Genomic DNA, 22060 nt, shown 5'->3' on the forward strand with positions numbered 1-22060 from the left:
ACTAGGGGTTGCAAGCATACGTAAACAAAATGGCTCCAAGTAGAGCGCGAAAAGGAGAGGCGACAGAGCACATCCTTGTTTCACGCTCGAGCGCACTGGAATAGAAGCAGTTAATTCTTTATTGATTACTAACTTAGCCGTACACTCATGGTACACCATTTTAACACCTTCGGTAATAACAGATCCAACATTCACATGCTCCAGCAATAAAAACAAAACTTCGTGTACAACTTTGTCAAACGCTTTATGCAGATCTAGCTGAATCATGGCCACGCGGTCATGCATTGCGTCACAGCATTCCAGGATACTTATGGCTATGTGTATGTTCGTGAAGATGGTTCTGCCTTTAATACCACATGTCTGATGTGGGCCGACTAGGGACGTGATAACACTTTGGAGCCGTGTAGCTAACAACTTCATGTATATTGCGACAAGAGTCGCAATATACATGCATTTTATACATATTACAGGCATTTTATAGTCGGTGTTGGTCAGACTAATGGGCCGATAAGACTCTACTGAACTTAAAGGGCCCCTGACAGCAAAATTTTTGTTGGTGACTTTTTTACTGTAATTTGTGGCTTTGTGTCTGGTAATGCCCAAGTTAAATCGTAAATGCTCTAGCGTATCGTATAACTAATTCTAGCGTAGTTAATTGTGACCATTTTAGCGTCACTTCAAAACGCCCGCCTAAAAACCACAAGAAACTAGCGCCCCATGCGGGGGAGCGTCAGAGACGACGTGCACTCAAGCTGTGGTGACGTTGAAAGCGCGGTTTTCAAATCGGGGCCCCGCGCGCGGTAGAGATTGAAATTGCTCAAGGCGCTTTGTTGGGCTAGTTGGTTATGATCCATGAGACTGTTTGGCGTAGCGCACACCCACAAGGACAAAAGAAGGACAAATGGTCACAATTGTCACTTTGAAGAAGGTGGGTGCAGATGTGATCAGTGATGACGTGCACGCGGTCAATGCTGTACTATTACATGTTTTTTCTTGGTTTTATCGATCGCCTGTTGCTGTATAAAAAAGGACACGTGTGATCAGAAATAAAACCATTAGTTGAAAGTTAGCGCTGTGTGTGTGTGTGTCCTTCTTTTGTCCTTGTGGGTGTGCGCTACGCCAAACAGTCTCAGAGATTGAAAGTAAGTGGGTGCCTCGGTTTGGGTTAAACCTGTTAAGCGCGTGACCCCTCACGAAAACTACCTCGAGAGCAGCCCGATAACAAAGCGAGAGGGGTGCGCAACAATCGGCCTCGCCGGGTGCCAGTCGTCGTATTGTGCACGTGCACCCCGCAAACCTTCCGTGACGTCCACAATACTTGCTTTACTCGTGGAACGTCACACGGGGCCTCTATCTACGTCATACCAGGATGTCGCGAGGTGCAGCCAACTCAAATGAGCACTCACGCTTACTTTTAAAACCAAATTAAGACACCTTAAAGGCAACGTTCGTCACTAATAATCAGTCAGATGTGTCCCCGTACACAAGAAAGTCGAACAACAAAAACATCTCGAGGTTTCAATTTTGGTGTCAGGGGTCCTTTAACTTTGCAGGATCCTCAGTTTTGGGTATCAATACTACGTGAGCAGTCCTAAATGAGTGAGGTGCCCGTTTCTTCTCATAGCATTCTGTGATAACTCGATGTAATGCTACTGCCATTTCTGTCTTAAAATGTTTGTATATGGCAGCACCCAGGCCGTCCGGCCCCGGTGATTTGCCGTTACTTAGACCGTCTATAGCTGCTTCAATTTCCGCCACCGTAATTTCTGCTTCTATTAACTCCCTCTCAGAGTCTTCCAATCTTGGCATAAGAGCCAGAAAGTCCTGTTTGAAGCGCTTGGGGTCGTTAATTTTATTGCTCAGAAGTTCCGTGTAAAACTCCACAAAAGCAAGATTTATAGTGTGATTGCGATACCGTATTTCAGTTATCTCTTTGTTTGCTGCATGCTTCTTTTCTTCACTGAGCACTCGCTTAGTGGGCGTTTCGCCCATCCACAATCGTTCAGTGCGTGCTCTTATCATTGCTCCGCGGTACTTATCTTCGTCGATAAATTCGAGCTTTGCTTTCACCTCCTTTATTTCTTTTTTGAACTTTCCCGGCGCTTCGTTTTCTACGCTTAACATGTAGTCCAGCTCACTTTGTAACTGCTTCTCTTGTTGCCTTTCCTTGTGACGTAATACACAGGCTCTTTCGATGGCAACCATCTTTACGTCACACTTAAACTGCTCCCACACAGACATGAAGTTGTTGGTTTCTAAACGAAGAGCATTTGTAAGACATTCTTTGGTTTTCGTGACAAATACTTCATCTTGCAGTAGCTTTTCATTAAATTTCCATAGAAACCAATTAAACGTCGCAGCCTTTCGTTTTTCGCCAATATTAACCGTGACCATACAATGATCACTAAAACTAAGGTGCTGCGTTTCATAGGATGAGCATAGAGGTACCAACTTCGCCGACAAATATATTCTGTCTAACCTTGCATGCGACTGACCTTGAAAATGCGTGTACCGTACTTGGCCCTCTCGCGTCATTACGTAACCGACATCTTCCAGTTCTCTCTCGGTCACTATTGCGCTCAACAACTCTGCGCTTCTATCACGCACACTGATATTCGTCGTTTTATCTTCAGCTCTACAGACACAATTAAAGTCTCCTAGGAACACAACACTTCTTTCTGTTTTTAAAAACCCCTCAACCGCCTTAAAAAATTCTTCTCGTTCGTGCGCTCTGTTCGGTGCATAAATGCACACGGCACGCCAAGGCATTCCAGAAAAAATAAAATCACACACAACCAGCCTTCCGCTATCGCAGGTGGACACATTTTCAACAACCGCGATGCTACCACGAATGAAAACGACGCAACCTCCTGACCGCCCCACAGCATGACAAACGCATACATTGTACCTAGGGCGAAAAACTTGAACCATTTGCTCAGTTTGTTCTTCGCTTTCCATTTTAGTTTCTTGTACAGCCAAAAGGTCTACGTCGTTTTCCAAAAGAATGCGACTAATCTGGCATTGCCTCCTGCGTGAACACAGTCCCCTTGCATTCAACGTCGCAACGCGCATATTAAGTTTAAAGTTAGTCGCCATTTCGTGATGGTTGCTTGGCCGGGTGTCCTACTCACGTCGCAGCAGTGGGTACTTGTGCCCCTCTGGAACGTCTCCTCCGCTAAGGCGGAGGCGGCGTTGGGGTCTCCCCACGGTCAGGCGGCAGGTTTGGCCTTGGTTTCAAGGTAGGCCGCCGACCAGTCGCTGTCTTTTTTTGGAGGTTCTCCGGTGCCTGACGTGCCCACGTTTCCTGTGCTGTCAGATGCCTCACGAGCCCGCTTTGAAGCGATGGCTCCTGCCGCGGTCATCTCGACGTCCGTTGCACCCGGGCCGACCTCTCGCGCAGCTGACGATGAATCGCTCGCGGCTTTCGCGTCGTCGTCTCCTGCTTTTTTCTCTGCCTTCGTTCCTGGCGCAACAAGGGGCTTGTCGCTTTCACTGGTCCCTTCCTGTGCGGCTCCTGAAGAAGGTTCAAGGGGCTTTACAGGCATTTCCACATTGTCGTCCTCCCTGCTCGCTTCTTCGGCGTCCGCGGCGTCCATCAGGTGCTCAGAGACTTCATCCGTTCGGCTTGGCCCGGTAACGCTGGCGTATGACCGCACGCAGTGAGAGTCATCGTGGCCATAGCGACGACAAACCCCACAACGCGGCACGCGGCAGTCCCGTCGAATGTGCCCGATGCCCCGGCATCGGAGGCAGAGCGGTGCTCTGCCAGGAATGACGACGAGCGCCATGTCTTCCGCAACACGCAGTTGGTGTGGCAGGTCGTCCACAGTAACGCCCACATGCAGTTTCATTGTAACCGAGCGGGTAGTTGACCCTTTGTCACTGCAACCCTGGACCTTCCACTTGTCTCTGCTTATTTCGGTGACTTTTCCGAAAGGCGTCAAGGCAACTCGCACGTCTTCGTCCGGCACGCCATGAAGCAGCCAGTATAGCTTTAGCCGCACACCACGGTCACGGGGGTCAATCACCATACAGCGATGGTCCTTGACGTCGAATGACTTCGCCGCCAGCATCTTCTTTTTGCCTTCATCATCCTTGAACGTCACTGCCCACAGGTGATTCATTTGGTATGCCCCAAGGGCGACCACTTCCGGCAGCAGCGAAAGACGAGCAAGGCTGTCTCGGACATGCTCCACTCGATACGGTCTGGCTTTTAAATTGCCATGCAAAAAAACCGTGTGCAAAACAGAATCACCTGAAGGCAAATCAGGCAGAACAACCTGGAAATCTTCGCCTGGCTTTTCGGTACACCTGATACCGCGGCCCACACGAGCCGCTGAAACCACCCCTACACGGGAGCACATGATGGCACGTCCGTTCACTGTCGTGGCCGGAAGTGGAATCCTTTGCGCCACCGAGTCCACATGGAAGTGGCCTTTAGAAGAAACGCTCTAGTATTGTTCGCTCCGCCCTCGCCTTTCAAAAAAGCACTGGGCAAGTGCCAAATCGCCTTAGATAGGTAGATGGATAGATTGATAGACAGATGGAAAGATAGATAGAATTAAAAAATAAATGTGACCCGGACGTGATTCGAACACGCAACCTTCTGATCTGGAGTCCGACGCGCTACCGTTGCGCCACCAAGTCCACTTCGAAGTGGTCTTTAGACGAAACGCAGTAGTATTGTTCGCTCCGCTCTCGCCTCTCAAGGAAGCACTTGGCAAGTGCCAAATCGCCTTGATTGATGGATGGATAGATTGACAAACAGGTAGGCAGAATTAAAAAGTAAATGTGACCCGGACGTGATTCGAACACGCAACCTTCTGATCTGGAGTCAGACGCGCTACCGTTGCGCCACCGAGTCCATTTGGAAGTGGTCTTTAGACGATACGCAGTAGTATTTCTCGCTCCGCTCTCGCTTCTCAAGGAAGCACTTGGCAAGTGCCAAATCGCCTTGATTGATGGATGGATAGATTGATAAACAGGTAGGCAGAATTAAAAAGTAAATGTGACCCGGACGTGATTCGAACACGCAACCTTCTGATCTGGAGTCAGACGCGCTACCGTTGCGCCACCGAGTCCATTTGGAAGTGGTCTTTAGACGATACGCAGTAGTATTGCTCGCTCCGCTCTCGCCTCTCAAGGAAGCACTTGGCAAGTGCCAAATCGCCTTGATTGATGGATGGATAGATTGATAAACAAGTAGGCAGAAATAAAAAGTAAATGTGACTCGGACGTGATTCGAACACGCAACCTTCTGATCTGGAGTCAGACGCGCTACCGTTGCGCCACCGAGTCCATTTGGAAGTGGTCTTTAGACGATACGCAGTAGTATTTCTCGCTCCGCTCTCGCTTCTCAAGGAAGCACTTGGCAAGTGCCAAATCGCCTTGATTGATGGATGGATAGATTGATAAACAGGTAGGCAGAATTAAAAAGTAAATGTGACCCGGACGTGATTCGAACACGCAACCTTCTGATCTGGAGTCAGACGCGCTACCGTTGCGCCACCGAGTCCATTTGGAAGTGGTCTTTAGACGATACGCAGTAGTATTTCTCGCTCCGCTCTCGCCTCTCAAGGAAGCACTTGGCAAGTGCCAAATCGCCTTGATTGATGGATGGATAGATTGATAAACAAGTAGGCAGAAATAAAAAGTAAATGTGACTCGGACGTGATTCGAACACGCAACCTTCTGATCTGGAGTCAGACGCGCTACCGTTGCGCCACCGAGTCCATTTGGAAGTGGTCTTTAGACGATACGCAGTAGTATTGCTCGCTCCGCTCTCGCCTCTCAAGGAAGCACTTGGCAAGTGCCAAATCCCCTTGATTGATGGATGGATAGATTCACAAACAGGTAGGCAGAATTAAAAAGTAAATGTGACCCGGACGTCATTCGAACACGCAACCTTCTGATCTGGAGTCAGACGCGCTACCGTTGCGCCACCGAGTCCATTTGGAAGTGGTCTTTAGACGATACGCAGTAGTATTGCTCGCTCTGCTCTCGCCTCTCAAGGAAGCACTTGGCAAGTGCCAAATCGCCTTGATTGATGGATGGATAGATTGATAAACACGTAGGCAGAATTAGAAAGTAAATGTGACCCGGACGTGATTCGAACACGCAACCTTCTGATCTGGAGTCAGACGCGCTACCGTTGCGCCACAGAGTCCACTTCGAAGTGGTCTTTAGACGATACGCAGTAGTATTGCTCGCTCCGCTCTCGCCTCTCAAGGAAGCACTTGGCAAGTGCCAAATCGCCTTGATTGATGGATGGATAGATTGATAAACAGGTAGGCAGAATTAAAAAGTAAATGTGACCCGGACGTCATTCGAACACGCAACCTTCTGATCTGGAGTCAGACGCGCTACCGTTGCGCCACCGAGTCCATTTGGAAGTGGTCTTTAGACGATACGCAGTAGTATTGCTCGCTCCGCTCTCGCCTCTCAAGGAAGCACTTGGCAAGTGCCAAATCGCCTTGATTGATGGATGGATAGATTGACAAACAGGTAGGCAGAATTAAAAAGTAAATGTGACCCGGACGTGATTCGAACACGCAACCTTCTGATCTGGAGTCAGACGCGCTACCGTTGCGCCACAGAGTCCACTTCGAAGTGGTCTTTAGACGATACGCAGTAGTATTGCTCGCTCCGCTCTCGCCTCTCAAGGAAGCACTTGGCAAGTGCCAAATCGCCTTGATTGATGGATGGATAGATTGATAAACAGGTAGGCAGAATTAAAAAGTAAATGTGACCCGGACGTCATTCGAACACGCAACCTTCTGATCTGGAGTCAGACGCGCTACCGTTGCGCCACCGAGTCCATTTGGAAGTGGTCTTTAGACGATACGCAGTAGTATTGCTCGCTCCGCTCTCGCCTCTCAAGGAAGCACTTGGCAAGTGCCAAATCGCCTTGATTGATGGATGGATAGATTGATAAACAGGTAGGCAGAATTAAAAAGTAAATGTGACCCGGACGTCATTCGAACACGCAACCTTCTGATCTGGAGTCAGACGCGCTACCGTTGCGCCACCGAGTCCATTTGGAAGTGGTCTTTAGACGATACGCAGTAGTATTGCTCGCTCCGCTCTCGCCTCTCAAGGAAGCACTTGGCAAGTGCCAAATCGCCTTGATTGATGGATGGATAGATTGATAAACACGTAGGCAGAATTAGAAAGTAAATGTGACCCGGACGTCATTCGAACACGCAACCTTCTGATCTGGAGTCAGACGCGCTACCGTTGCGCCACCGAGTCCATTTGGAAGTGGTCTTTAGACGATACGCAGTAGTATTGCTCGCTCCGCTCTCGCCTCTCAAGGAAGCACTTGGCAAGTGCCAAATCGCCTTGATTGATGGATGGATAGATTGATAAACACGTAGGCAGAATTAGAAAGTAAATGTGACCCGGACGTGATTCGAACACGCAACCTTCTGATCTGGAGTCAGACGCGCTACCGTTGCGCCACAGAGTCCACTTCGAAGTGGTCTTTAGACGATACGCAGTAGTATTGCTCGCTCCGCTCTCGCCTCTCAAGGAATCACTTGGTAAGTGCCAAATCGCCTTGATAGATAGATGGGTAGATTGATAAACAGATAGGCAGAATTAAAAGTAAATGTGACTCGGACGTGATTCAAACACGCAACCTTGTGATGTGGAATCAGACGCGCTACCCTTGCGCCACCGAGTACATTTTTTTTATAAATTTATTGCCTGGCTTTGACATTGTACAGGGCAATCATTGCACACTCACATAATACAATAAAAAAGAACAAGCATTGCCATCAGTCCCATTTGGACTGACGTTGTCCTCTTAAAAATACTTAAGGGTTGCCAGAGGTTCAAACCTTGACAACCATTCTGGCTCGATCTCCTGTATTTTGCTACACTCAATGAATGCAGACATGCTTTGCCTGAAATAAATTACTGCTGGCTTTGCGTGCGGGTCGAAGTGGTATCCGGCCATTCGCGCACGCCATATACAGCGGAGACCGGTCAACATCACTACATCAAATGGGACCCCCTCATCATTCGTTACTGCAAGATACCTGATCCCGCGTGGATCCAGTGGAAAATCTTTTTCATTGTCCTCTGCAAAATGTCCCAAAAATGTACCCCTTCCCAACAATGCAAAAAAAAAAAAAACATGGTCTATTGTTTGTGGTTTCTTACATATCAAGCAGTGTGACCCCAATGGTGTAAAAAAGCCCCGTTCCTCTGTGAAAGTCTTTACTGATAGTGTTCCTGTGTGTAACTTAAAGAAAAATGTTTTCCCTGTAGGTACCTGCATGTTTCTCACCCGCTTCAGTACATTTTGTCCCGGTCTTCCACTGTATATGGCCCTGTACAATGGTACTGGCAAAACCATATCACATACATCTTAAATTTGTACAATTCTTTTCTTCTAACACTTGCTAGATAATCCAACGAAAAACGAACAGATAAAAAACGTACACTGTCTACCACTTCCTTGAGATAGCCACGCAACGTCACGGGCCGGCTATCCGTAGTGACAAGAAGATTTGGTAAGGCACTGCCTAACCTGAGCTGGCATACCGTACGCAAAAACGGATCCCTGACGTCACGGGATCCGTTTTGATGAGTATTGATCGCTCCGCCCTCGCTTCTAAAAAAAGCACTTGGTAAGTGCCAAATCGCCTTGATAGATAGATGGGTAGATTGATAAATAGATAGACAGAATTGAAAAGTAAATGTGACCCGGACGGGATTCGAACACGCAACCTTCTGATCTGGAGTCAGACGCGCTACCGTTGCGCCACCGAGTCCACTTGGAAGTGGTCTTTAGACGAAACGCAGTAGTGTTGCTCGCTCCGCCCTCGCCTCTCGAGAAAGCATCGGGTAAGCGACATAGATAGATAGATAGATAGATAGATAGATAGATAGATAGATAGATAGATAGATAGATAGATAGATAGATAGATAGATAGATAGATAGATAGATAGATAGATAGATAGATAGATAGATAGATAGATAGATAGATTTGAAGGAAGGAAGGAAACAGAAAAGCAGAAGGCAGGGAGGTTAACCAGAAACACTTCAGGTTGGCTACCCTACACGGGGGGTTCGGGGAAGGGGGATCGAAAGATGAGAAACAGAGAGGAGGGAAGAGAGAAAGAAAGGGAGAAGATATGCAGTGAATTCAGTGCAGCGCGCGGGATTGCACCACAAGTCAGAGGCGTTCGCACAAGCCCGTCGTGAAAAAATTCATATTACCAGGACGTCATTAGAGCACGCAACCTTCTGATTTGGAGTCAGACGCGCTACTGTTGCGCCACCGAGTCTTTTTTCTTCTTTATTGCCTATGAACAACACATTCAAAGAATACAACATTTCACATTGTAATGATGTTTGAAAGCTTCCGCCAGTCCAAGGCTGACGCACTCGTTTAAAGCACTTGATATCTAAAGCTTCATCCATTACAGGAACCTGGTCATTTTATTCGACTTTTTCTATGCGCTCCTGACGCATCAGAATCATTTAAAATTTGACTCCATTAACGCCACAATGAATGACATCGTGATCACTGCAGAAGGTATCGAATCGGCTATTGATCGCTTTGCAAACAACTCATCACCTGGACCTGATGGTATATGCCCGAAGTTACTCAAAATCACTAAGCCAGTCATATCCCGTGTTTTTGCAGCTTTATTTCAACAATCAATAGATACTGGATGTGTGCCTGACACATGGAAAATCGCTCGCGTGACGCCAATATTCAAATCGGGTGATTCAACCATACCATCAAATTACAGGCCCATTTCACTCACCAGCATACCTTGCAAATTACTTGAACACATCATATCATCTGCAGTAATGAAGTACTTAACCGAGCATAATTACTTTATTCCTAACCAACATGGTTTTCAGCGCGAGCGTTCATGCGAAACACAATTATTCGAATTAGTTACCGACCTCCATCATGCCGTTCATGCGTCTACAATAATTGATGCCGTATTTATCGACTTTGCAAAAGCATTTGACAAAGTCCCCCATAATCGTTTATTAATGAAGCTAGACTGCCTTAACATAAACCGAAACGTTACCAGCTGGATAAATAACTTTTTGTGTAAGCGTTATCAATTCGTGACTGTAAATGATTCTTCATCTACATTGATTAAAGTTAAATCCGGGGTACCACAAGGCTCAGTACATCGACCGACACTGTTTCTCATCTACATTAACGACATTGCTAAAAACCTGACATCTACTGCTCGATTATTTGCCGACGATTGTGTGATTTATAGACAGATTACTAACCGAGACGACCACACTGCTTTACAAGAAGACCTCGACAGCATTTCTACTTGGTGCGATCAATGGCAAATGAAAATTAACACTTCTAAAACAAAAGTTATAAAGTTTACGAATACTACCAACCCCCCGCTGAATTCCTATCTAATTAACGCAATGCCAATAGAACACGTTTCATCAATAAAGTACTTAGGCGTTCACCTTTCCGCCGACCTGACATGGAATGCCCACATTGACGCAATAACATCTAAAGCATCTAAAACACTTGGATTCATTAGACGCCACTTACATCAAGCTAACTGGAAGACAAAACTTACAGCATACACCTCACTGGTTCGATCTAAAATAGAATATGCCTCATTCATTTGGAATCCACACAAGATATACTTAATTAACAAACTTGAATCTCTCCAAAATAAAGCTGCCCGATTCATAACGAGAAGCTACTTACGTCATTCGAGCATCACTAATATCAAAGCATCACTGAACCTCGCATTACTTGAGAAAAGAAGACTTCTAGCACTGCTATCTCATTTTCACAAGCTTTATCATAATCATTCGTCATTTGCTACCACTTACATATTGCCTGCCCATCGCTATTTTCCGCGCCTAGATCACCCTTTCAAAGTTTTAGCACCATATGCGCGCACTAACATCTTATATAACTCGCCCCTGTTGTGTGCCATCCGTCATTGGAATGATCTACCACACGATGTTGTGTCCATAAAAAACCACGACGCGTTTGTAGAAATGTTAAAAAAATCTATTAATATTGTATAAAAAAGCAAGAAAAAAATGTTTTTTATCATTTATTTTTTTAAGACCTGTATGTCGAACCTTGTTAATTATTTTGTGTGCGATAGTGTTCATTATTGTTTGCCTCGCTTATGCTGGTGTTAACAAGTGTATTATTCAAATGTAACCTCACCCCCACCCCGTTTACTGTAACCCCCCCTATGTAATGCCCGGCAAGGGCCTTGAGGGTATGTGAATAAAAAAAATACTCTGAATGAAGTTCTCTATTGATGACTCGATCTTAAAATGCTCATGGGATACTGCCATTCGGGTTTTCTATAGACTGTGCAGACACAATAACATGAACATGTCATGAGGCACTCCATCATCATTTGAAGTTGGGAGAAGGCGGATTCAGTACGGTATCACCGGTAGCTCCTTTATTAATGTACTGTTGGCCGCAAAAGTTTGCGGGATGTGCAGCGCGTGGCCGAGCGACGGAAAACTACATTGCTGCATCACCTACCGTGGTGCGGCGAGTGTTGAGGCTATCGGCCGCAGCCTCCGTGATTAGATCCGGCAACGGCACGTTGTCTAAACGCGCCGTCGCTAATCGCCGAGGCCGATAACCTCAAAACCCACCGCATCACGGTAGGTGACGTAGGCGACGGTAGGTGACGGTAGGTGGCGTCGCTCCGCCACGCGCTGTAGATCCCGCAGCTTTTGCGGGTGACAGTACGTTGTGAAATGTCACACAAGAACACTGCATCAGAGCAGTCCTAAAGTATGTGCTCTATTATCTCTGGCATCATACATCGTAAACAATCGATTGACCATGCGACACACAATCATTTTGCTTTGACCCACGGTTTGACAGGTAGTGTTTTACTGTGCAATTGAAAGAAAAAAAAAAGATAACCGACGAACGTATGGGCATCCACTTTACCCTTTTTGAAACACTTGCACGAGTTTCTACAAAATACTTTGACCTATAAATTGCTACTGGCAGAGTGACGTCCACTACATCCCGGTACAACTGTTCGCGTTTGACAGTGCTCAGATATTCTAAAGAAAAACGTGTGCACAAGAATTCGAGAGCCAACACAACCTCACATGGAAAAGCTTTAATACTAGTCGCTCTAGCTGCTCGCGACGAGACATTAAAATTGGGTAAACAATAAATTGGATCGCGTAGGCGTTCCTTAATTACACTTTATAAGAAAGTATTTCTTTGATCATGCAAGAAGTGAAAGCATGAAACGACTTGCTTCAAGAACAAGTTAGTTAAACCCAAGCCACCTCGTTTAACATATGTAAACCAAATCGTGCGGCTTGTACATGCATTCCAACGTAGATCCCCAGTTACAGACGGTGAATTCCCTAAGTAGTTTTTGTATGCTCACTCTGGACGCGCAGAGAGCCTGTAGCACGAACCAGATCTTAGCGACAATAAAAAAAATCACAGCATATCCACGGAGTGAATGATGATGAGCGGGCGAAGCTGCGGAGGTTCATCGGTAAACCGTGAATCTTCCGTGAATTCTGCCCAGTACATCATCACCGACGTGAGATCGGGCGCGTTTATACTAAAGGTTCGATGAGAGTTATGACGACTTGCAGCTTACTTTAATTTTACATGTATGCTGTGAATTTTCATATATTAATCACGCACAGGAGAAATCGCACACACGCACTACCATGGAGGTCAAAATCCAGTGCCTATATATACGGGGTGGTCAGTGAACGGTTGTGCAGCGCGAGCAGTCGGTTTTTTTCAATCAAGACGCTGCCGCGACGCTGCCTCGCGACGCTGCCTGCGTCGGCGCCGCTGCGCCGCGAGGCAAGATAGGGGGGGGGGCCGTAGGAGAGGAGAGGGCGATACATATCACGTACTGTCGCAGCGCATTGTCTTTAGGGAGCCTTCATGTGTGCACGCCCCCTCCGTTTTTAAGACTGGTTATGGTAGAGGGGAAGGGGGAGGGGAAGTGGAGAGGGGTAGAAGACATGGGGGAATGGTGAGGGGGAGTGGAGAGGAGGTGTGTGGAGAGGGTATGCGCATGCGCAGTAAGGGTGGTAACGCCGCACATCACCACCACCACCACCGGACAGATACTGCCGTTTACTGCCGGCTGCCGGGAGATACGCCGGACAACGGAGACGTGACAAGGTTAGACTAAGAGGAGCTACGCCCCTAATATTACACAGTGTAGCTCTTGCGAACATTGAAGGGTCCATACCACCAAACTTCTTTGTTGTTTCCTTCACTTCTTTACACTCCTCCTTCCAATCGTTGGTGTCACCGAAATGCTGTAGCGGAACATCGAGGTACTTCATAGTGTAGAATGCCACTTGATAGCTTCTATTTCAGGTTAAGCTTTTTAGGTTAAGGACATCATAGTTGAAATCAAGAAGAAGAAATGGATATGGGCCGGGCACGTAGCACGTCGGCAGGATAACCGGTGGTCATTAAGGGTAACTGACTGGATTCCAAGAGATGGCAAACGCGTGAGGGGGAGACAGAAAATTAGGTGGGTAGATGAGATTAAGAAGTTTGCAGGTATAACGTGGCAGCAGAAAGCACAGGACCGGGTTGATTGGCGGAACATGGGAGAGGCCTTTGCCCTGCAGTGGGCGTAGACAGGCTGATGATGATGATGATGATGATGATGATTTCAGGGGGACTGTTTCCCCAATCCCCATACAAGATGATGTTGCGCCACAGAGTTCACTTGAGGTGGTCTTTAGAATAAACTCAGCAGTTTTGCTCGGCTTTCGCATGTCAATGAAGCACTGGGTAAGTGACAAGTCGTCGTAGATAGATACAGGTGAAACCTCGGTGATACGAATCTCACGGGACCACCAAAAATATTCGTATCATCCGAAATTCGTATCACCTGAAAGCATGAAAAATTAGCATGTGACAAAAGAAAGCTGCCGTACATTTGCATTTATTGTTTTTCAGGGCCACACCAACGTCACGAAGAACACTGAATAATTGTCACTTAAGTTTTTAGATGTCGGCAATCGTACTAGCACTCGTAAATATACAGCCCGTACCCGTGTATTTCATTAATGAACCAGGTGTGTTGTGACCAGCGACAGAGGTAATCCCTTCCAATTTTTAATATGGTTGTTTGCATCACACCTGAATACTGCAGCGAAATTAACAAAAGAAGCGCTTTGTCGCGATTCGTCAAGGCCACAAAATTACAAAACCACGGTTCTGTGTTATGATTTTGTTATCGCAGAGGTGTTGGAGATGTTTTTTTTTGGGGGGGGGGGGGGGGGATTTACGGCCGTGCCAGCCAAAGTGCGACCTCAACTGTCGCAGATGTTGACGTTGTGAGGCCTGACTCCCTCTCCAAGACCATCCTCGCCTTCTTTGGGTCCTCGTCCACCTTTCATAATAAGTGTGATGCACGAGGCAGGCACGTGTAAACACAGTACAACGACAGCAGCCCGCGTCGACGCGTTAGAAAAAAAAGCCTGACGCTAATGTCCCCTGTAATATATACGCGAAGGCACACGGAGGCCCATAGGAGCCTCAAAGATTCGCGCATACAATCTCGGAGGCCGTGACCCGTCTAACGTTTATCATGACCGTAAAAAAAAGTGTTTTTCTTAGACCGTGATTCTGACTATTTGGCGGTGCGGCGCGCATGCCCACACGTTTGCGTCCCCGCACTGGCACGTGCTTGGCGCGTCTTCCGCGACAGCGCGGACAGCGCATCTTTGTACCTGGACGGTAGCGTACGTTCGTATCAAACGCCGCTGGCTGAAAATCGGTTCGCAACAACCGTACTCCATTACACTGCAGGCCAATAGGCCTTGGCCGGGACCAACGAAAAATTCGTATCACCTCGAAATTCGTACGAGCTGTGTTCGTATCACCGAGGTTTCACTGTAGATAGATAGATAGATAGATAGATAGATAGATAGATAGATAGATAGATAGATAGATAGATAGATAGATAGATAGATAGATAGATAGATAGATAGATAGATAGATAGATAGATAGGGGGAGAAACAAGCTGTATTAATTGATCCGGTGTCTTTTACTTGGGCGCAAAGGTAGGTGGCCTCCTCAGTCCAGGTAGCCTAGCACTGTCCGAACCCTGTTAACCAATAAAAGCTGACTTTTCTGGGTCTTAAGTTGGTGCACTGCACTTACGTCACCAGCAGAGCTTTACGCTGGTCTTACAATTCTGCCACTGACTCCGCTACTTCTTCCTTTTTTGTCTCCCGGTGATGGTAATGACGGTGGTGTATTCAGCTTATCTTTGCACCTCAGCACAAAACTTAGCTCACATAAACGAGCAAGATTATTAAGTTGAAAATATAATTGTGAAAATTAAGTTTTGTCTGATGTCCCTACGTGACTTATTGAGGTAAATGAACTATATAACCTGTGGGGGTGCTATCACCCCCGGTAAAGTCGATTTCACCACACGGCACGCGCGTCCCGCGCATTAGCTTAAACAGGCGCCGAGCGAGAGGTGGCGCTGTGCTTACGCGGTGGTTAGAGTTACTGCATATGCTACCTTTAGGTAGCAGAGTCGCGCATCTGTCTTCCAAACGCCGCTAGCAACCACGCATTGCGGAGAAGCTGGCGCTCGGGCCAATTTTTGTATTTCTCGACGCCGCCGCTGCAGCGAACTGAATTAACACTATTCATCGAGAGCCAATGTTTATCGCCGGTCTTCGATACGCCAGGCATGTTAATCGGCGACACGGTAGGCATGTCGCCTGCACAAACGGAGTGCAACTTCACCGCATAGCTCTGATTGCTAGCCGGACCTATGCGCAACTCTGCTACCTAAAGGTAGCATATACAGTAACTCTAGCGGTGGTTAGAGTTACTGCATATGCTACCTTTAGGCAGAGTCGCGCATCCGTCTTCCAAACGCCGCTAGCAACCATGCGCTGCGTAGAAGCTGACGCTCGTGCCAATTCTCGTATTTCTCGATCGCGCCGCTGCAGCGAACTGGATCGACACTAGTCATTCACAGTAAAGTTAATTACCGGTCTTCGACTCGCCAAACTTGTCGATCGGTGACGCGGTAGGCATGTCGCCTACAAAAACGGAGCGCGTCTTCGCCGCATAGCTGCGGTTGCTAGCCAGACCTATGCGCAACTCTGCTACCTAAAGGTAGCATATACAGTAACTCTAGCGGTGGTACCAGCAGCGCCGCCAGGCGTGGGCGATGATAGGCGGGCGTGCAGGGAATAGCAGCGAGTTTCTTTGGTGTTTGGCAGCCTGCTTGGACGGACGCCTCTCGCGGTGGGTCCGTGGGAATGATACCGCAGCTTGTTTACCTCGGGCCCCTCGAGGTCAGTCGGACGTTGGCGACGCCTCATTTGCGGTACCTTGTATGCGTTATGCTGCTTGTGTTTGTTATGTTTTCTGTGTATTGCACTGACAATGACATTATGTACCTGGTTATTTATCGTGTTACTTGTTGTGCATTAGGTTTTTCTGGCGAGCTCGCCGTGATGTAAAAGCGTTTAATAAATGTACACGTATTCTTGTTGGTTCCTCGATGGCGTGACTGTGTCCGTGTGTTCCGAGAGGGGCGCTCTCTCACATTCAGACCTCACAAGCCGAGAATCGCAGCCTTTGAGATTTTGAGGCTTGTCCACTTGAAAACCACTACGAGGATGGCACCGATTTCGCGATACGCTGAGCAGTTGTTCTGCTCAAATTTCTAACGAAACTTGCTTGATATGTAATCAAGCTCGATGATAACTGCAACGCGAACGTATTTCGTGCAGCGCTTTTGAAAAGTAAGGCGCTGTAACCGATGTCACTTCGAGAGCACTCATTGCGTGTGTGTGCTCTCGAAATGACATCACTTGAAGTTACATCATCAGTTATCTCAGTTTGCGAACTCACCGATGAGGATTCCCAAGTTGCAAAAGGTGCCATAAGGTATAAATCGCAGCGGTGGCTACATGTTTGAGCGTCCGCTTACAACGCGGTAGGTACCGGGTGAGATTCCGAGTACAGATCGGAAAAGGACCGGTTTTTTCGAACGCGTGTAGGAGTACAGCTACCTGGTGCTCGGTTGTTCTAGGGTACCAGCCTCGAAAGGTGATCACATGAGGTTCTCTAAAGGCGTCTCTGCGCACCCACCACAGCTTGGTAAAACAGTCGAGCATCCGCCGATGCTGTGGGCAGCAGATAATTGCAGCCACCAGGTACCTACCGCTAAAATTGATACAAGCGGCTTCCGGCCTGGTGTTCGGTAGAGCTAACTACATATAGTAGCTTGGGAGGGCACCGAACCTCTGGGAAAGTTGCGGCGTGAGACCGCTAGGTCTAAAAATGAGGTCATCCTCTTTTTTTTTATCTTAAAGGATCATTTTTAGTGAGTTTTTCCTGTAGTTTGATTGTTATCTCTCTCGTATCACACACACACACACACACACACACACACACACACACACACACACACACACACACACACACACACACACACACACACACACACACACACACACACACACGCACACACACACACACACACACACACACACACACACACACGGATACGCACACACACGGGCGGTAATGTCGAAGACTTTCTCATACGCGCCACGTTATGGTGTTTTTCCGGAATAAAAGCTGGCTATATAAAGCGGAGAAACCTAGGTTCTCCATATAGCCCTAAAACATCAGTCACTGCGACCGTAAATTCTCGTATTTACAGTTTCTACAATTTTTGCCCTTAGGTTCTCCTCTACCCCGACTGACATTCAAGGCACAAACTTATTCCTCGTCCTCGCCATTACGACCTTGTGCTCGCCACAGCCGCGATGCTTCACGGATGACGAATTCGGATGAAATGTCGAGACCCGCGAAGCGAATAGCTGCGTGGCACGCTGCGGCAAAAAGAAAAGAGTACACCACCAACCATGGCGGGCTAGCTGGTGACTTCACGACCTTCGCGGAAACAAATCAAAAAGCTACGACAAGGGCCGGGATATTTTCTTCTCCGCGGTTCCTCGCCGACGTGACGCAATAACTTCGTGCGCGCTCTCTCGGAAGTAGGCTGAGTCCTTCGGGAACGTGGTACATGCATGGAATTGTTTTTTCATCTATTCCTTCTTTTTTTTACGTGGTTAACGTGTCGGCAGTTCCACAAGAGGAGCTACGTGAGGCTTCTAGCTTGCTATATATAGCAAGTTAGTCGTACAACCGGTGATGAAACTGTTCGCATCACATGATAAACTTGATAACGCGTCTTTTTTTCTGTTTTGGTCGGAAAAGATAAAACATATCTGGATAACTTTAATGAGTTGTTATAGACTATGATTGTTGCGAAGACTTCATTCCCGCAGGGAACCATCGAGCTCATTGAAGTTCAATGAAATGAAAACAGTTTGAATTAATTAAAGGCGACCTTGATTCACTATGGGGTCAGAATACCGTTTGCTCTACGCTACTGCCACGTGCGCTTATTTCTTTAATTTAACATGATCAGGTTTCACCCAAAAAAGCAGTTACCACCGCTTGGCGTAGGTCGCGCAGCTATGTGTTGAAAACTTCTCGATTGTGTTAGACCAGAGGTCGGCAACCTTTTGAGACGGAGGGCCAAGTTGCATGAAACCGACACAGCGGGCGCGCCGGACGGCAAGTCGGAAGGGGGGGGGGGGGGGTTCTTTGCATGCAAAGAGAGAAAATTCCGCGAATTTACAATAATCTACTAAATGCATTGAAATAAGGTTTATTTTCAGCACGCATGTCACAAGGTTGCAAGTGAACACCCCATTTTAGGTCAAGATTGCCATGTCGGCCTTCAGATAAGGAGTGATAAGGGGAGGGGGGTTGACGTCGTGCCGGGGGCCGCAGGTTGCCGACAACTGCTTTAGTCTATTCTGATAAGATTGTGCATCGGGCAAGAGTACCCGAGTTCGTTCTTCAGCTAACGCGAGCACCAGCGATAAAGCTGGAATGTTCCACCACTCGTGTATAAACGACGGCGCGTTCCGCCGATGATCAAATTATCGACGCCCGACGACCGTGCTCGCCGTTGTCATTGTACAGCGAGGGTTTCTTGTATTCAGAGTCTTTCTTTTACTGGGCAAAAGGTCGGCCAACCAAATATTTCGTCTTTACCGGCTTGAGTTTTACATCCTTCGCCGTCACAGCTGCGTGACTCTATGAAGGTGCACTTTCGGACCTCGTGATTGTATGCACGATACATTAAGTTAATCTGTTACTTGCTTTACTTATTCATACGTAGTTTTATTTCTCCCATATCTCTTATTCACGTGAAAGCTGTATGGAAGTTACCAATTATTTAAACAATACAAGCTTGCTAATGGCATTTAGTTAAATTACGTTAGGACATTCGTGCGACCAGTTCCTTCACCCCACAAGGGGCCGGAGTAACGGATATGGTGGCCTTTTAAATTCAAATCCAAAATCTAATTCTTTATTTCTGCCTTGTGGAGAAACAGACGAGGGAGGAGCAGAAAAAGCTATCAGAAACAGCTCGACAGAGCCGCGGCCACATTCGCTTGGCAGCGGCTTCACAGCAAGGCTTATAAAACAAAAGTAATGGCACAGTGCAATGACAGATATACAACAATCGACAAATACAAAAGAAAAAATGAAAGAGACTATACAGATAATATTACCATTGGGTACACACAGGTATGGCTGCACACACACACACACACACACACACACACACACACACACACACACACACACACACACACACACACACACACACACACACACACACACACACACACACACACACACACACACACACACACACACACACACACACACACACACACACACACACACACACACACACACACACACACAGAACCTATATGTTAACGTACATAGCCCGCAAAGCACTGTTTGACGAACTGAAAAGATCAAAATTATAATTTTCATACGCCCATGACATCAAGAACGCTGGCGTAGACATTGTAGGGGAGTCGTGAACAATTACTTTGCGATTAATCGCAGTTGGGAATGATCCTGGAAAGAGTTAGTAATAACAGTTTATGGGGTTTTAGGTGACAGAACCACGGCATGATTATGCGGCACACCGTAACGGAGAGTTCCAGATATTTCAACCATTCAACGTTCACCTAAATCCAAGTACACGAGCCTCTAGCATTTCGCCTCCATTGAAATGCGGCCACCGCGGCCGGGATCGATCCCTCGTGCTTCAGGTCAGCAGTCTAGCACCGTAACCACTGTAGCACCGCGGCAGCCCCTGGAGAGTGTTGAAAATAAGACGTAACTGGTGGTGAATGCGAGCGCTGGCTTCCGCTCAGCAGCCGCATCGATCAGCAGTCGAAATCGGTCTATTCAAAGAGTGGCGCGTACACAGCTCTTGTGTACCGTGGTGTGTATATTGTTGTGTTTATTTCCTCCAGAGCGGCATCTAATAACAGTCAAAGTGTGCTTTACTTAATATTACGCAAACTTTATTCTTCTGCGCTATCTGTGGTGTTCAAAAACTGTGCTGAAATGCAAATACAAATCAGGTGAATGCACAGTGTAAGATGTCCACGCAGCGATGTCTTGATGACGCAGGCGGTTTATGATGCTTGCAGGCCCGTAGCCAGAGGGGGTGCCCAGGGGGCCCGGGCCTCCCGAAATTTTGATGACACATGATGTTTTATTGAAAATAAATCATGAAAATAGGCGTTTTTCTCAAATAGTCAAGGCTTTCAGCAAGTGCCCCCACCCCCACCCCCGAAAAAATTTCCTGGCTGCGGGCCTGGATGCTTGTCGATGGAATGGTGATAGCGGAAAGATGCGACACATACCCAGAAAAAATTCAGGATTTTATACATTTTTCTGTCACAGTGGCACGTTGGCATTCTGGATTCTTTATCTCTTTTAAAAGCAGAGCTGGTTAAAGCGACCGTCAGTCCGTGCAAAGCGAATAGAAAGCTATCCTCATCTTGAGCCGGCACGCGTTCGCTTCGTCCTCTGCCTCGTTTTCTTCATCTTGTGCTTCGTTCCTGGAACACATGCACCGATTTCTCTGGAGTGGGACGCAATAACTGTGATGGGCGAGAGAATTAGTACACAGAGATGGAGAGAGAAAGAGGGAAATAGATAAAAAATAAACAGAAAGAGCGAGAAAGATACATAAAGAAACATACACAAGAAAGAGACAGAAAAAAAGACATAGCAAGACAGAAAGAGAGCATTAAAGAAAGAGAGAGAAATTTAAGAAATATGAAAAAAGAAATAGAGGGAGAGAAAGAGAGATAGAAAGAAAGAGGAAGCGAGGATGAAGTGAGACAGAAAGAAAGACAGTGAAGAAAGATAAAGCAATATAGAAAGAGCGAAAAATAGAAAGAAATAGATAGAGAGAGAAAGACAAAAACATAAGTAAAGATAGAGAAGAAAGAGATACGAAGAACAGAGAAAAAGCGAAAAAAAAAGAAGGAAAGAGAGGACGAAAGAAACAGAAAAATAAAGAGAATAAACGAGGCACGCCGCCCATCTCCACACGTCCTTCAGGCTTGGCAACAGTAGTGCGAAGCAGTATTAATTTTTTTTTAAAGCCTTCTTTATTATTTTGAAGAACACTCGCGCTCTGTTCTCGGGAATTAAATTGGAAGGGCGATACCTTCATGCTCAATTCAAACAGTGACCACGAAGGGGAAGCTTGAACAAATAAACGATGTAAATAAAATTTAAAGAATGCGGGCAGTTTGCAGTAAGTTGCGCAAAGCTTGGCACGGACCCCTCGTCGCTCGCACTCGCCGTCGACCGACACGTCTAGCCCCGAGATGCGCGGCTTCCTCTTGGGGAGTACGCAGCGAGGCTGGAGGTTGCGCGCGGCTTAGCTACTGCGCATGCGCGGCTAGGCCAGGTGGCGCGGTATCTGGTGGCTAGAGCACGCGTTGCTTGCTTCTTCTTTCTTTCTGTCTTTTTTTTTCCGCTCTCTGCTTCTTTCTCTATCGTTCGTTGAGTTGTCTCTTTCTTTGTGTTTATGCATTTCTTTCTCTCTCATTCTTTCTGTGCTACGCTTTACTCTCTCCCCTCCTCCTCACCATCACATCTT

General features: G+C 46.9%; 15 non-coding genes across 15 annotated transcripts; all 15 read right to left on the reverse strand.

The window, feature by feature from the left end:
- Window positions 1–4575: 4575 nt before the first annotated feature.
- Window positions 4576–4647, reverse strand: Trnaw-cca (transfer RNA tryptophan (anticodon CCA)). Its single transcript has one exon. It is a non-coding gene; the product is annotated as a tRNA-Trp (tRNA).
- A 145-nt stretch (window positions 4648–4792) lies between these two features.
- Trnaw-cca (transfer RNA tryptophan (anticodon CCA)) lies at window positions 4793–4864 on the reverse strand. Its single transcript has one exon. It is a non-coding gene; the product is annotated as a tRNA-Trp (tRNA).
- A 145-nt stretch (window positions 4865–5009) lies between these two features.
- Trnaw-cca (transfer RNA tryptophan (anticodon CCA)) lies at window positions 5010–5081 on the reverse strand. Its single transcript has one exon. It is a non-coding gene; the product is annotated as a tRNA-Trp (tRNA).
- A 145-nt stretch (window positions 5082–5226) lies between these two features.
- Window positions 5227–5298, reverse strand: Trnaw-cca (transfer RNA tryptophan (anticodon CCA)). Its single transcript has one exon. It is a non-coding gene; the product is annotated as a tRNA-Trp (tRNA).
- A 145-nt stretch (window positions 5299–5443) lies between these two features.
- Trnaw-cca (transfer RNA tryptophan (anticodon CCA)) lies at window positions 5444–5515 on the reverse strand. The gene has a single exon. It is a non-coding gene; the product is annotated as a tRNA-Trp (tRNA).
- Window positions 5516–5660: 145 nt separating this feature from the next.
- Window positions 5661–5732, reverse strand: Trnaw-cca (transfer RNA tryptophan (anticodon CCA)). The gene has a single exon. It is a non-coding gene; the product is annotated as a tRNA-Trp (tRNA).
- A 145-nt stretch (window positions 5733–5877) lies between these two features.
- On the reverse strand, window positions 5878–5949 carry Trnaw-cca (transfer RNA tryptophan (anticodon CCA)). The gene has a single exon. It is a non-coding gene; the product is annotated as a tRNA-Trp (tRNA).
- Window positions 5950–6094: 145 nt separating this feature from the next.
- Trnaw-cca (transfer RNA tryptophan (anticodon CCA)) lies at window positions 6095–6166 on the reverse strand. The gene has a single exon. It is a non-coding gene; the product is annotated as a tRNA-Trp (tRNA).
- A 145-nt stretch (window positions 6167–6311) lies between these two features.
- On the reverse strand, window positions 6312–6383 carry Trnaw-cca (transfer RNA tryptophan (anticodon CCA)). The gene has a single exon. It is a non-coding gene; the product is annotated as a tRNA-Trp (tRNA).
- Window positions 6384–6528: 145 nt separating this feature from the next.
- Window positions 6529–6600, reverse strand: Trnaw-cca (transfer RNA tryptophan (anticodon CCA)). The gene has a single exon. It is a non-coding gene; the product is annotated as a tRNA-Trp (tRNA).
- Window positions 6601–6745: 145 nt separating this feature from the next.
- On the reverse strand, window positions 6746–6817 carry Trnaw-cca (transfer RNA tryptophan (anticodon CCA)). Its single transcript has one exon. It is a non-coding gene; the product is annotated as a tRNA-Trp (tRNA).
- A 145-nt stretch (window positions 6818–6962) lies between these two features.
- Window positions 6963–7034, reverse strand: Trnaw-cca (transfer RNA tryptophan (anticodon CCA)). Its single transcript has one exon. It is a non-coding gene; the product is annotated as a tRNA-Trp (tRNA).
- Window positions 7035–7179: 145 nt separating this feature from the next.
- Trnaw-cca (transfer RNA tryptophan (anticodon CCA)) lies at window positions 7180–7251 on the reverse strand. The gene has a single exon. It is a non-coding gene; the product is annotated as a tRNA-Trp (tRNA).
- Window positions 7252–7396: 145 nt separating this feature from the next.
- Trnaw-cca (transfer RNA tryptophan (anticodon CCA)) lies at window positions 7397–7468 on the reverse strand. Its single transcript has one exon. It is a non-coding gene; the product is annotated as a tRNA-Trp (tRNA).
- A 1240-nt stretch (window positions 7469–8708) lies between these two features.
- On the reverse strand, window positions 8709–8780 carry Trnaw-cca (transfer RNA tryptophan (anticodon CCA)). Its single transcript has one exon. It is a non-coding gene; the product is annotated as a tRNA-Trp (tRNA).
- Window positions 8781–22060: the final 13280 nt, after the last annotated feature.

The sequence above is a fragment of the Rhipicephalus sanguineus genome, unplaced genomic scaffold, assembly GCF_013339695.2.
Source record: "Rhipicephalus sanguineus isolate Rsan-2018 unplaced genomic scaffold, BIME_Rsan_1.4 Seq3376, whole genome shotgun sequence".
NCBI classification, from domain to species: domain Eukaryota; kingdom Metazoa; phylum Arthropoda; class Arachnida; order Ixodida; family Ixodidae; genus Rhipicephalus; species Rhipicephalus sanguineus.